Raw genomic sequence first — 14,411 nt, forward strand, 5'->3', positions numbered from 1 at the left:
TGTGAAATCATCACTACACCCCAGTTTAAAATGTTTCCTGTACCCCATTAAGTTCCCCATGTCCATTGGCAGCCAATCACCTCTCTGATCCGCAGCCCCTGGCTAAGGCCTGACTGCTTTCAGCTCTACAGATAGGCTTGTTCTAAAACTTTTACACAAATCAAATAATACAACAGGGGTTCTTTTTCTGAATGCTTCTTTCTTTTAGATGATTTTGATGTTCACCTGTGTTGTATACGTGTCAGGAGCTGAGGTCTTTTTATTGCTGAGCAGTATGCCGATGTCTGGATATACAGCGTTGCTTTTGTTATCAGTTCACTAGTTGGTAGACATCCGGGTTTCTGATTTGGGATGACATGAATACACTGCTGTGAGCTTTCAGGTACAAGCCTTTGTGCAGATTTAAGTTTACATTGTTCTTGGGTAGAGAGCCAAGAGTAGAATTTTTACTCCATATGCTAAGCTTATATTTAACTTTTTTAAATGTTTTTTTTTCTTAAATTTAGTTTTGAGAGACAGAGAGAGACAGTGCAAGCAGTGAGAGAGAGGGAGATGCAGAATCTGAACCAGGGTCCAGGCTCTGAGCTACGTGTCAGCACAGAGTCCAATGTGGGGCTCAAACCCAGGAACCGTGAGATTATGACCTGAGCCAAAGCCAGACGCTTAACTGACTGAGCCACCCAGGCTCCCCTATATTTAACTTCTTAAAAGAAACATTGTTTTCCAAAGTTTTCATTTTACATCCCCTTCCGCAATGTATAAGGATTCCAATTGTTCCTTGTCAACACTTGTTATTATCTGAATTTTGATTAGGGCCATCCTAGAGTGTGTGAAGTTGTATCTAATTGTGATTTTGCTTTGCATTTACCTAGTGATTTATGATGTTGAGCATCTTCCCAAATGCTTACTGGATATTTTTTATATCTTCTTTTGACCAACGTCTATTCATACCCTTTACCCATTTTTAAATTGGGTTGTTTGTTTGTTTGTTTTCAAGTTTTATTTATTTGACAGGGACAGACACAGTATGAGTCAGAGAGGGGCAGAGACAGAGGGAGAAAGAGTATTCCAAGCAGGCTCTGCGCTACCAAGGCAGAGCGTGATGAGGGGCTTGAACTCAAGAAACCATGAGATCACAACGTGAGCTAAAATGAGGTCAGATGCGTAAGACTGAGCCACCCAGCCACCACGGGGTTGTCTGCTTTTTATTATGAGTTGTAGATGCTGTCAGCTGAAAGAAAGGCACTCAGGGTAGGTTAGTAACTGCTTTACTCATTGTCTTACTGAGAATATCGCCCAGGCGACAGCGTTTCACGTGGCTCTGAAGAACAGCTCTGGAGCGACGGGGGACTGGGGTCTACACACCGGCAAGCCCTGCGCCAGATACTTGCGCGCCACAAGGCATACGGTTTGCTTGAAAAAACTAAGGTTTACTGATTTCCACATAGACATATGTAAGACCCTCAGGTGATCTTAATAAATTATTTCTATCATAACTGATTATTCAAAAATATCATTTGCATGCCTCTGCTTAACTGATTTTCCAGTTCTTCCTGTTATTTTTTAAAATTTTTATTTTAATTCTAGTTAGTTAACACTCAGTATTATATTAGTTTCAGTTGTACCATATAGTAATTTAACACTTCCCTACATCATCCTTCATTTATCACAAGTGCACTCCTTAATCCCTACCACCTAGTTCACCCATCCTCCCACCCACCGGCCTCCCTTCTGGCAACCTTTGTTCTCTACTGGTAAGAGTCTCTTTGCCTATCTTTTTCTGTTTCCCCTTTCCTTGTTTGTTTTGTTTTTTAAATTCCACATATGAGTGACATAACATGGTGTCTGTCTTTCTCTAATTTTTTTTAGCATTATACTCTCTAGCTCTCTCCATGTCATTATAAATGACAATATTTCATCCTTAATGGCTGAATTAAATTGCACTATATAATAAATTGATGCAAATGGTGTGTATATGTATGTACACACACACACACACACACACCCCACATTTCCTTTTTACTTGTTGTTGTTTAAATTTTTCTTCTTTTTAAATAATTTTTTTAAATTTACATCAAAGTTAGTTAGCATATAGTGCAACAATGATTTCAGGATTCCTTAATGCCCCTTACCTATTCAGCTCATTCCCCCCTCCCACAACCCCTCCAGCAACTCTTTGTTTGTTCTCCATATTTAAGAGTCTCTTATGTTTTGTCCCCCTCCCTGTTTTTATATTATTTTTGCTTCCCTTCCCTTATGTTCATCTGTTTTGTATCTTAAAAGTTCTAATAGGAGTGAAGTCATACGATATTTCTCTTTCTCTAATTTCATATAGCATGATACCCTCTAGTTCCATCCACGTAGTTTCAAATGGCAAGAGTTCATTCTTTTTGACTGCTGAGTAATACTCCATTGTATATATAGACCACATCTTCTTTGTCCAGTCATCCATCAATGGGCATTTGGGCTGACTCTATACTTTGGCTATTGTCGATAGTGCTGCTATAAACATTGGGGTGCATGTGCCCCTTTGAAACAGCATATCTGTATCCCTTGGATAAACACCTAGTAGTGCAATTGCTAGGTTGTAGGGTATTGCTTCTCGGCCTTTTGGCTAAGATCAAGTGTAGTATCTGTTCTTATCAGCTAGGTTGTAGGGTAGTTCTATTTTTAATTTTTTGAAGAACCTCCATATGGTTTTCCAGGGTGGCTTGCACCAGTTTGCAATCCCACCAAGCAGTGCAAAAGAGATCCTCTTTCTCCTCACCTTCGCTAACATCCGTTGTTGCCTGAGTTGTTAATATTAGCCATCCTGACTGATGTGAGGTAGTATCTCATTGCTACCACTTCTTCTTTACCTATTCATCAGGTGATGGACACTATGGCTGTTTTCATAATTTGGCTATTGCAGAGTGCTGCTATAAATATGTACAAGTATCCCTTAGAATTTGTATTTTTGTATGCTTTAGGTAAATATTTGCTAGTGCAATGGCTGGATCACAGGTAGTTCTATTTTTAACTTTTTGAAGATTCTCCATACTATTTTCCAGAGTGGCCGTGCCAGTTTTCATTCCCATCAACAGTGCAATAGGGTTCCCCTCTCTCCACATCTTCATCAACACCTGTTGTTTCTTGTGTTGGTATTAGCCATTCTAACAGGTGTGGGGCAGTGTCTTACTGTGGTTTTGACTTTATTTCTTTGATGATCAGTGATGTTGAGCATTTATTCATATTGTTTATAGCCACTTGGCTGTCTTCTTTGGAAAAATGGCTCTTCATGTCTTCTGCTCATTTTTTAATTGAATTATTTGTTTTGGGAATGTTGAATTTTATAAGCTCTTTATATATTCTGGATAGTAATCCTTAACTGAATATGTCATTTGCAAATATCTTCTCTCATTCTGTAGGCTGCCTTCTAATTCTGTTGACATTTCTTTCCCTGTGCAGAAGCTTTTTATCTTGATTATGCCCTAATAGTTCATTTGACTGTTGTTTCCCTTGCCTCGGGAGACATATCTAGAAAGAAGTTGGTAAGGCTGATGTCAAAGAGGTTGCTGCCTGTGTTCTCCTCTAGGAGATGTTTTTTGTTTTGTTTTCGTTTTTGTTTTCATGTCTCACATTTAGGTGTTTATTCCATTTGCATTTATTTTTGTGTATGGTATAAGAAAGTGGTCCAGTTTCAATCTTTTGCATGTAAATGTCCAATTTTTTTGACATCTTTTTTTGGGAAGACTGTCTTTTTCCCATTGGATATTCTTTCCTGCTTTGTCCAAGATTTATTGTTATAGGTTTATTTCTGGGTTTTCTATTTTGTTCTATTAATCTAGGTGCCTTTTTTTCCTCTAATACTGTTTTGATCACTACAGCTATGTAATATAACTTCAAGTTGGGAACTGTGATGCCTCTAGCTTTGCTTTTCTTTTTCACAATGGTTTTGGCTACTTGGGAGTCTTTTGGGTTCCATACAAATTTTAGGATTGTTTATTCTAGCTCTGTGAAAAATGCTATTGGTATTTTGATAAGTACTGCATTAAATGTGTAGATATCTTTGGGAAATATATATATTTTAACAATACTTTTTAACTATTTAACTAGTTTTCAGAGTGCATCTCTTGCATTTCTTTGGTTAGGTTTATTCCTAGGTCTCTTATTGTTTTTAGTGCAACTAAAAATGAGTTTTATTCCTTAATTTCTCTTTCTGCTGTGCCATTATTGGTGTATAAAAATGCAACAGATTTCTGTACGTGGCTTTTGTATTCTGCAACCTTACTGAATTCCTTTATCAGTTCTAGTAGCTTTTTGGGGGTGGAATCTTTCAAGTTTTCTATAAGAGCATCATGTCATCTGCAAAATAGTGAAAGTTTTACTTCTTCCATATAGATTTGGATGCTTTTATTTCTTTGTGTTGTCTGACTGCTGTTGCTAGGACTTCCAGTACCATGTCGAATAACAAAGGTGAGAGTGAACATTCCTGTCTTGTTCCTCACTATAGAGGGAAAGCTCTGTTTTTCCCAAGGATCAGATTAGCTGTTTGTTTTTTTTTTTAATATATGGCCTTGATATGTTGAGGTATGTTCCCTCTAAACTTTGATCACAAATCAATGTTGTACTTTGTCAAATTCTTTTTCTGCATCTATTGAAATGGTCACACGGTTCTTATCCTTTCTTATATTAATGTAGTGTATCATTTTGATTGATTTGTGAATATTGAAACACCTTGCAACTCAGAAATCCCACCTGATTGTGGTGAATAATTTTTTAATGTATTGTTGGATCCAGTTTGTAGTATTTTATTGACAATTTTTGCATCTATGTTCATTAGGGATATTCGTCTGTAGTGCTTTTTTTAAAATTAAAAAAAAATTTTTTTTTAGTAGAGTCTTTACCTAGTTTTAGTATCAGGATAATGCCGGCATCATAGAATGAATTTGAAAGTTTTCTTTCCTTTTCTTTTCTTTTTTTTGGAATAGTTTGAGAATAAGTATGAACTCTTCTTTAAATGTTCGGTAGAATTTGCTGTGAAGTTTTCTGGACCTGGAATTTTGTTTGTTTGGAGCTTTTGATTACTGGTTCAATTTATTTGCTGGTTTATGGTCTGTTCAAATGTTCTATTTCTTCCTGTTTCAGTTTCATAGTTCAAATGTTTCTAGGAATTTATACATTTCTTCCAAGTTGTCCAATTTGTTGGTATCTAGTTTTTCAAAGTATTCTCTTATAATTGTTTGTATTTCTTTGGTGTTGGTTGTTATTTTTCCTCTTTCATTTGTAATTTTACTTATTTAGGTGCCGTCTCTTCTTTTTGATAAGTCTTGCTAGAGGTTTATCAGATTTATTAATTTTTTTAAAAAAATCATCTCCTGGTTTCATCGGTCTATTCTATTGTTTGTTTGTTTGTTTTAGCTTCAATATGATGTATTTCTGCTCTAATCTTTACTATTTCCTTCTTCTGCTGGTTTTAGGCTTCATTTATTGTTCTTTTCAACCTTCGTTAGGCATAAGGTTAGAGCATTTATTTGAGATTTTCCTTTCTTCTTTAGGTAGTCCTGTGTTGCTATATACTTCCCACTTTGGACCCCTTTTTCCTGCATCCTAAAAATTTTGGGCCATTGTATTTTCATTTTCATTTGTTTCCATGTATTGTTTTAGATTTCTTCTTTGATTTCCTGTTGATACCTTGTTCAGTAGCATGTTGTTTAACTTTCATGTCTTGGTGGTCTTTCCAGATTTTTTCTTGTGGTTGATTTGTCATTCATAGAATTTTGGTCAGAAAATTTGCATGATATGATTTGAAGTTTTTGTATTTGTTGACACCAGATTTGTGACTTTATATGTGATCTTCTGGAGAATGTCCCATGTGCACCTGGGAAAAATGTGTATTCTGTTGTTTTAGGATGGAATGTTTTGAATATATCATGTCCAGTGTGTCGTTCAAAGCCATTGTTTCCTAGTTTATTTTCTGTTTAGATGATCTTTCCATTGATGCAAGTGGAGTGTTAAAGCCCTCTACTATTATTGTATCCATATCAATTTGTTCCTTTATATTTATTATTGTTTTATATATTTGGTGGCTGCCATGTTGGGTGAAAAAATATATACAGTTGTTAGACCTTCTTGTTGGATTGTCCCCTTTATTATGGTGTAGTGCACTCTTTTATCTCATTACAACCTTAGTTTTAAAGTCTAGTTTGCTCAATATAGGTCTTGCTTTCTTTTGCATGTGTTTTTGTGACAGATGTTTCTCCATCCCCTCCCATTCAATCTGCATGTTCATTTTAGTCTTTCACTCAAAAATTAGTCTCTTATAGGCAGTGTGTAGGTGTGTCTTATTTTTTGTCCATTCTGTCCATTGTCTTTTGATTGGAGCATTTAGGCCATTTACATTCAAAGTAATTACTGATGTGTACTTATTGTCATTTTATTACCTGTTGTTTCTGAAGATTTTCTGTGATCCTTTCTTGTCTTTGTCACTTTACGTCTTTCCTTTGCACTCAATGAGTTCCCTTTAATATTTCTCTCAGCACTAGTTTAGTGGTCATGAACTCCTTTAGGTTTTGTTTGTCTAGAAAACTCTTTATCTCCCTTTCTATTCTGAATGATGGCTTTGCTGGACAGAGTGTGCTTAACTAAAGATTGTTCCTATTCAGCACTGTAAATATACCAAGCCACTTTCTTCTGGCTTGCCATGTTTCTGTTGAGAAATCTCCAGTAAGCCTTATGGGTCTTCCCTTGTAATGACTTTTGCCTTGTTGTTTTTAACTTTTTTTCTTTTTCACTGTATTTTTCAAATTTACTTACAATATGTCTTGGTGTTGACCTGCGTTTGTTGATTTTGATGGGAGTTCTCTGTGCCTCCTCGATCTGGATGTCTGTTTCCTTCCCCACATTAGGCAAGTGTTCAGCTATTATGTCCTTAGGTAAATTTTCTGCCCTTTTTGTTTTTTCTCTCTTCTTCTTCTAGGACTCAAAAAATATGAAAGTCATTATGTCTGATGGAGTCACTGAGTTCCCTAAGTCTATTCTCATATTCCATAATTTTTCTTTCTCTCCTTTGTTCAGCTTCGTTAGTCTCCATTATTTCATCTGCCAGGTCACTAATTTGTTCCTCTGCTTCTTCCAGACTGCTCTTCATTGTATCAAGCCTGTTTCCAATCTCATTTTTGTACTCTTCATCTCTGATCCTTTTTTAAACCCTTTTATCTCTGTGGCAAGGGTCTCCTTGATTTCTATTATTTTCTCGAGCCCAGTGAGTATCCTTATGATTGTTGCTTTAAATTCTCCACCAGGCATGTTACCATATCTATTTTGCTTAGATCTCTAGCCATGGCTGAATCTTACTCTTTCATTTGGGATAAATTCTTCCATCTTGACATTCTGTCTAAGTCTTTGCCTTCTTCTGTGTATTAGAAAAGCCAGTTAGGTTTTCTGCTGTTCAACATAATGTCTTTATGAAGAAGAGATCATGTAGTGTCCACAGCCTGGTACTATAGTGAGTGTCCCTGGTGTGTGCTGTGTGCACTGTGCTGTTGCGTTCTGGCTTCTCTGTCCTTCAGGCTGGTCATTTGCAGAGGCTCTCCTTGCCTGTTGTGGGCAGTGTTTGATCCTTGGACTGAATGTAGTGAGCTTGAACGAGGAGTGCTCTGGTCTGCTTGTGAAATGAGACCTGATATTACTTTCAGGAGAACTGAGGACCTGTAGAACTCTCTGGCTGGAAGATGTGGTGGTTGAAGGTTTGTGCTGGTCTTCTGGGGGAGGCACGTGCCCCATTGGGATAAAGGCAAACTTGACAGAGAGGGGCAGTTTCACCACAGCACATGGGGTTGGGGCTTGGTATAAGCAAGTAAGTGGCCGGCCTGCTTACTGGAGGTGTCTCTGGGTTTATGCTGAGAGGTAGGGGAAGGAAATGGCTCCAGTCAGCTCCTTTGCTCCAGGGAGGTGTCTCCATAAATGCTGCCTCTCAGAGATGTGCTCCAACAAATCAAAAAATCTCCCAGCTGTGTCCTGTAGGCGTTTTTCAGATCACTGTGTTCATGCTGTCTGCTTCCAGGTATTTTGCCTGCCTCCTCTCCAGGAGCAGCATAGTGCCCTCCACACTCTACCTTAGCCAAACTACTGACCTTTAAAATTCTAGACTTTAAGCCCCACTAGTTGTAAGAACTCACGAAACTCAGCCCCTCTCATTTTCCAAGCCAATGTCTTTATGGAAACTTTCTCCTTGTGCATTCTCCTGTGTGCACCTCTCTCTCTCTTCTCCATGACCATGGGTGCCTCCCCTCCATGATCCGTTTCTCCCCTAAACTAGATCTCTACACTTCCTATCATCCTTGATGTGTCCTCTTCTCTCCCTCTAGTCATGGAGCTTGTTCTACCAGGCCTATTTCTGGGGTACTTACGATGATTTAATAATTATCTAGTTGTATTCCTGGGATTCCCTCCCCTATAAGCCAATTCTTCCTGTTTTTGAATCTCCTTGAGGTATCAAGGAGTCACAGAAGGCAGGAGGCATGAAAAGGTCACAGAAGGCTGACATCAGTCTCCTACTGCAGTTTTAGTGCACAATGTTCTTCATAGATTCTGGATACAAATCCTTTATAAGATACATGGTTTGAAAATATTTTCTATCAGACTATAGCTTGTCTTTTAATTTTAATGGTATCTACTAAAAAACAAAAGTTTTAAAATTTTGATGCAGTCCAATTGATCAATTCTTCTGTCATAGATCATGATTTTAATGTTACATCTATGAAATCTTAGCCTATCATAATTTCAAAAATATTTTAGCTCACATTTTCAGTAGAATTTTTATATTTTTATCTCTTATATTTAGGTCTATGATCCATTTTTAGTTGATTTCCATCTATGGTGTACTGTAAAGATTTAAGATTATTATTGTTATTACTTTCTTTGCATATGAATGTCCAATAATTCCATCACCATTTGTTGAAAAAATATCCTTTTCCCACTGAATTTTTTTTTTGGCTCTGTCAAAAATCAATTGACCATAAATATAGGGTTCACTTCTGAACTTTCTATTCTGTTCCATTAATCTATGTCAATTTTTATGCTGATCATACTGCCTTGATTATTGTAGCTTTATAATAAGTTCTGAAATTTATAATAAGTTCTGAAGTTCTCCTTTGTTCTTTACTAAGTCATTATCCTTGTACTACTTCCTCCACTGTAAGCAATGGTTTAATTTCCAATCTTAGAAAATTATGAAAGAGATCATCTTTTCCTTTACACCTTTGTAACATGTTAGGATCTTCTTACTGGCTCTTATATAAGTCAGTTTTTGCAACATAACATACTACCTCAAAACTAGTGGCTTAATAGAATACACATTTATTTTGCTCACAATTCCAGGAGTCGGCCATTTAGGATGTACTCAGCTGAGCAATTTGATTTTTTCCTAATCTTTTTCATGTGTTTGTGGTCAGCTGCTAGTCCCTTTGGTAGTTCTACTTCTGGAGGTTGACTGGATGTTGGCTGGAGCAATGGTGGATAACTGGGTCATGTGTTTCTCACCATCCACCAGAGCAGCGTGAGCTTGTATCCATGGCAGCAGAGGACCAACAATTCTAGAGGGAAAACTTCTCAAGTCTCTGCTAGTGTATCCTTTGCTTGTGTCCCATTGGTCTAAACCAGTAACAAAGCCAAGGCTAATATTAATTTGGAAGAGTTCTGCCAAAAGTGAATATAAGGATGTATGAACTAATTGAAGGTATTGCTGGGGTCAATCTACCGCAGTTTTTGGCAACCTGCTGGAATTAACTGTTTCAACTATAAAGAGAACCAAGTTTCTGGGTATGAACCAATGAAAATTTAACAAACCAGTTATTTCAAAGCAACACTTTTGGGTTATTAGGACTTACTTTTCCACAGATTTCCAATCCATAGAGCCCACACCTCAAGAGCTAACACTAGAGACTAAGGAGAGAGGGAAATAAAATGGTTCCATAGAATTTTTCTTAGGATCACAAAACTTTTAAGTTTGGGAAACTAAAAGAGCCCAAAATATTTCCTCAATTAGAACATTTAGGGACCTTCAGTTCCAACCCTTCCTATCTTAACATGATTTACTTCAGAACAGAATAATCTTAGTGGAGATCTTCATGATCATAAAGACCAAATCTAAAAGTTGGATCTTAGAGCTTCACTGAAGGGGTAGTGCTCTTTGCCTAAGCATCTAAGCATCAGGGCATCCTGACATTAGGATTCACCACTCCTGTATAAATAACCAATCACACAAGTGTTTTCCTGTATTTTTTTTTTCTGGAAAAACAATCATAAGGAGCTACTGGAGTTTTGGTAGGAGACGAAGCTTTAAATCTAAATTCATAATAATCAAAATTAATTCATTATTATCTTTTTTCTCCGTATCATGAGTCATTATCTATATTAGAGCCTCTCCGGCCACCACTGTTAGGAAAACACTTGGAATATTTGAGCAAATACATGAGCTTGGGAGTAGATGAGAGGAAGGAAGCTCCATGGTCTGGGCTCAGATTGGTGAGTTAAGATGATCTGCTTCAAGCTGTAAGTATTTGGTAAATAGTTTCAGTGTGTTAGAATAGTAGCTATAGATTAAATATATTCTTCAAAAATTTTTTTAATATTTATTTTTGAGAGGGGGGGATCAGTGGGGGAGGGGCAGAGACAGAGAAAGACACAGAATCCAAAACAGTCTCCAGACTCTGACTCGATAGCACAGGCCCGACACGGGGCTTGAACCCACAAACTGTGAGATCATGATCTGAGCCAAATCGACTGAGCCACCCAGGTGCCCCTAAATATATTCTTTAGGCCTACCAGGAAAACCAACCACCTGTGATATTATATTGAAAACAATAATTTAGCAAGCAGTGTTGCAAATATAATCTCTTTGAAAATAAAGTTGTCTTTATTTTAGAACATATAGATGAAAGCTGGATCGATATGAGAATTTGGATAGACTTTTTTGGCTAAACTAAACCTATTAATTCAATTCCATCCACACAATGTAAACAAAGTTGGTTTTCTCCTCTGACAAGTTTGTTGGCTAAAATGATTATTTTAATATATTATGGTGAGATTATGGATGTGGAATTGAACCTTACAAATTTAAGTCATTGCCAGTCCAGATCACTTCAAGTGCCTAGTAATACTAGTTTCTTTCTTTCTTTCTTTCTTTCTTTTTTAAGGTTTATTTATTTATTTTGAGAGAAGGACAGCATGAGTCAGGGAGGGGCACAGAAAGAAGGAGAGAAAGAATCTCAAGCAGGCTCTATGCCATTAGTGCAGAGCCTGATGCGAGGGTCAAACCCATGAACTGTGAGATCATGACCTGAGCTGAAACCATGCTTAACCACTGAGCCACCCAGATACCCAATGGACTAGTTTCTTAATGTCCTTTGTCCTGGCTGTCATTATATAAAGAAGCTTCTGAGGAAGTGAAGGCTTGTCCTTGGTCAGAGATAGGTATAGTTGCTACCTTGTAGAATGGTAGTTTAATTGAATCACCTCCAGGGTTCAGACTCTTTAAATATGTGGATGAAACAAGAAAGATGATGCCTGACAAAGACGAGTGACTTTGTTAATTAAATTAGCAGTGTTAAATTTACAAGCTTTAATTAGTATAAAATAAGCCACAGAAATAAAGATAGTGATTAAAGCAGGCTAATCTTATTAGAATCACGATGTTCGTTGTTACAAGCTAGTTGATGGTAGAGACTCCCCCAGGAGTCTGGCCAGATGCAGGAATCCACTTGGAAGAAAAGGGTACTTTGCACCCAAACCTGAAGCCGCTTATTGGATTGCTAAATCATGGGGCTGGGGAGGGGGTGGGAGGGATTATGTCTGAAAAACACTGTGAGAAGCGTGGGCATTGGTGAATTGATAAAAGTTTTCTTTCTGGGAGAAAGCCTGGAAAATCCATGACCACCTGCAGTGAAGGGAGCTAAAATTAAACTTCAGAACTCTCACTAGCTGAGCAAGATCTCACCCAGCTTCTCACAGCCGCAACTTATGAAAAGTCTGTAGAGTCAGAAGATGGTTAAGTTGTCCATAATTTCTTAGTTCAGACCTACACAATGAAAGCAGTGTCCATTCAAGACATTTAAACAAAGAATATCCAAGTATTTTGTGTTGAGAGAAATGTTAAATTCAATGCAGTACAAATCACAAGATTAAATTGCCATGTAAATCCTCTCCAATGTTCAGTTCCTTGATCTAACTTCTATCAACCTAATTTTAATTTATGAGTGTAGATAGATGGAAACTGTCCATTTCCCTTCTAGCAATTCCCAGTTCTCCCCTATTTTCTGGTTTATAAAGCTTCCAATCACCTGGAAGGCTGAATGCTAAAACAGGTCACATGTCTCCAGTATTTTCTCTGTGCATCTGTGCTGCATTGCTCATGAGGCTTTCCTAATATTTAGTTAGTCATAAACCAAGAGAAACTAAAACAGAACTTCACTTTTCAAACAAACCATAACCAAAGTTTTTAGAAGATATTCAATTATATATTAAATAAAATGGCATAGTTTAGATTGATTTAGGCTTCTAATATTTGGTATCAACGATTTTACATGTTTATTCCTTCAGTATGGGCTTATTGTAAGAAAAGATTTTCCTTCAGTGTTGCAAATGCTAAGACATAAGAAGAAACTCATTTTAAGTCGCTCGTATTATGACAGAAGGTTATGGCCATTTCAAATCAAACAATTTAAAAAAATAGACATTGTTATTGTCAATTTGATGGCACAGATTTCAGCCACAATTGTGTCACCCTGGCCTACTGAGAGGATTTAGTTCAAATAAACCAACATGTTTCACGATAGATTTTTCGTTAAAAATATCTACTAAGGGAAAAGAATTTTCTTTGGTGTTTATGGCTGGAATACAAAAGGGGCATGAATAACTGCCAAAATATACGTGGATGAAATTTACTGATTCACTGTATTATGTGTATCTAGTTCATTAATTGTAATTCACAATATATAATTGATGGCTACCACAAAAGATGATGTGAAGTTCAATTTCAATTGCATGGCTATGCATTTGGTAACAGAAATGGTTTTTTTCCCCAGCCAATGAATATTTGCTGAGAACCTCAGAAGATGCATTATTCTGCCCTGTGCATTGCTATCTTTTTCAAAGAATATATAAGATCTGGTGAATAGATAGGATACTTACCTTTCTTAGATTTTTAATAGAGACACACTGATAACATGTATTCAATACAGATATTTAGAGGTACAAAGCTAGGTAGGACATTGATTCTTTAATCAATGCTTAACCACTGAGCCACCCAGGTACCCTACGGACTAGTTTCTTAACGTCCTCCCTCTCTTCTCAGTCTGAAAGATCTTAAGTGGGGCTGAGCAAAGCGGGCACCTGTAAGTGGCAAAGGCAGCGACACAGGACAGGTGTTGTTGCTTGAGCAGGCGGAGGAGGGTGTCTACAATGATGGGCGTGGGGAGTGGAAGCCCCACCGAGAGGCGTTGGGATGGGCAGTTTTCCTGCACAGGGAAGGGCAAGCGGAAGGCTTATGGGAGCCCCAGGAATGGGTGCAGAAGACCAACTTGAGGAGGAAGAAGCGTCCACCTGTGGGATGATTATGGCCTGGAGCTGGGGCTCTGGTGGGTGCAAAGGGCAGGGGCAACGCCTGCCAAGGAGTGCAGAGCTCAAGAGGGAGGAAGGGGCTCCCTATGGGCTGGCACCAGTGGTGTGAGCCACCACAGGACAGGAAGGCTGAGGACAAGGTGAAGAAGGCAACCTGGTGGGAGACAAAGGTGATGGCGGCAGCATCTGTGGTGCAGACTGGAGCCCTGCATGCAGGGGACACCCGTGCAGGGGCGTGGCGACCGCGGCCGGGATGGGAAGAGGGCATCTGCGTGCACTCGGTGGTGGGGTGGTGTGCTGGGGGCGCAGGTCACCCCAGGGGGACTGAATGCATAAGAAAGTATAATGAAGATAAAGAGACACAGGTTTCTCATTGTAAGAAACAGAGAGATTTTTAAAAAAGGAATAAATCCATGGCATTAACTTAGAATTACAGTATTGGTGTGAACTCATGGTTTTCAGTATACAGGTACAGATAAACATATACAAATATAAATAAATATTGACAAGGACATATGTGTGTATCTATATCATATGTGCATGCACACACATGCATATATTTACTAACTGTATCCAAAGAGAGACTGAGAGCAACGAGATTCTTGTGTCACCCCGATGCTGGGATCCATGCTCCAGTAAAAGAACTGGGATTCCTTGCAGAAATGGCTGATTCCAGGACAGATCAGGATAATTACATAATAAATGTGAGGCATCTCATTATGACAGGAATTAAGGAAGTACTCCAAGAATGAATAGGACATTTCAAAAAGACATGGAAAGCCAGATGGCCAAATAAGAGAGAGTTTTAGCAT

General features: G+C 38.0%; 1 long non-coding RNA gene and 1 pseudogene across 1 annotated transcript in view; one reads left to right on the forward strand and one right to left on the reverse strand.

Moving 5' to 3' along the window:
- Positions 1–269: 269 nt before the first annotated feature.
- The window catches only part of LOC115285728, a 167,774-nt gene continuing 153,632 nt past the window's right edge, over positions 270–14,411 (reverse strand). Inside the window, exon 5 of the long non-coding RNA XR_003905687.1 lies at positions 270–341. This is a non-coding gene — a long non-coding RNA (uncharacterized LOC115285728). The remainder of the gene's footprint in view (positions 342–14,411) is intronic.
- Positions 2,595–2,752, forward strand: LOC115302731 (annotated as a pseudogene).

The sequence above is a fragment of the Suricata suricatta genome, chromosome 1, assembly GCF_006229205.1.
Source record: "Suricata suricatta isolate VVHF042 chromosome 1, meerkat_22Aug2017_6uvM2_HiC, whole genome shotgun sequence".
NCBI lineage: Eukaryota > Metazoa > Chordata > Mammalia > Carnivora > Herpestidae > Suricata > Suricata suricatta.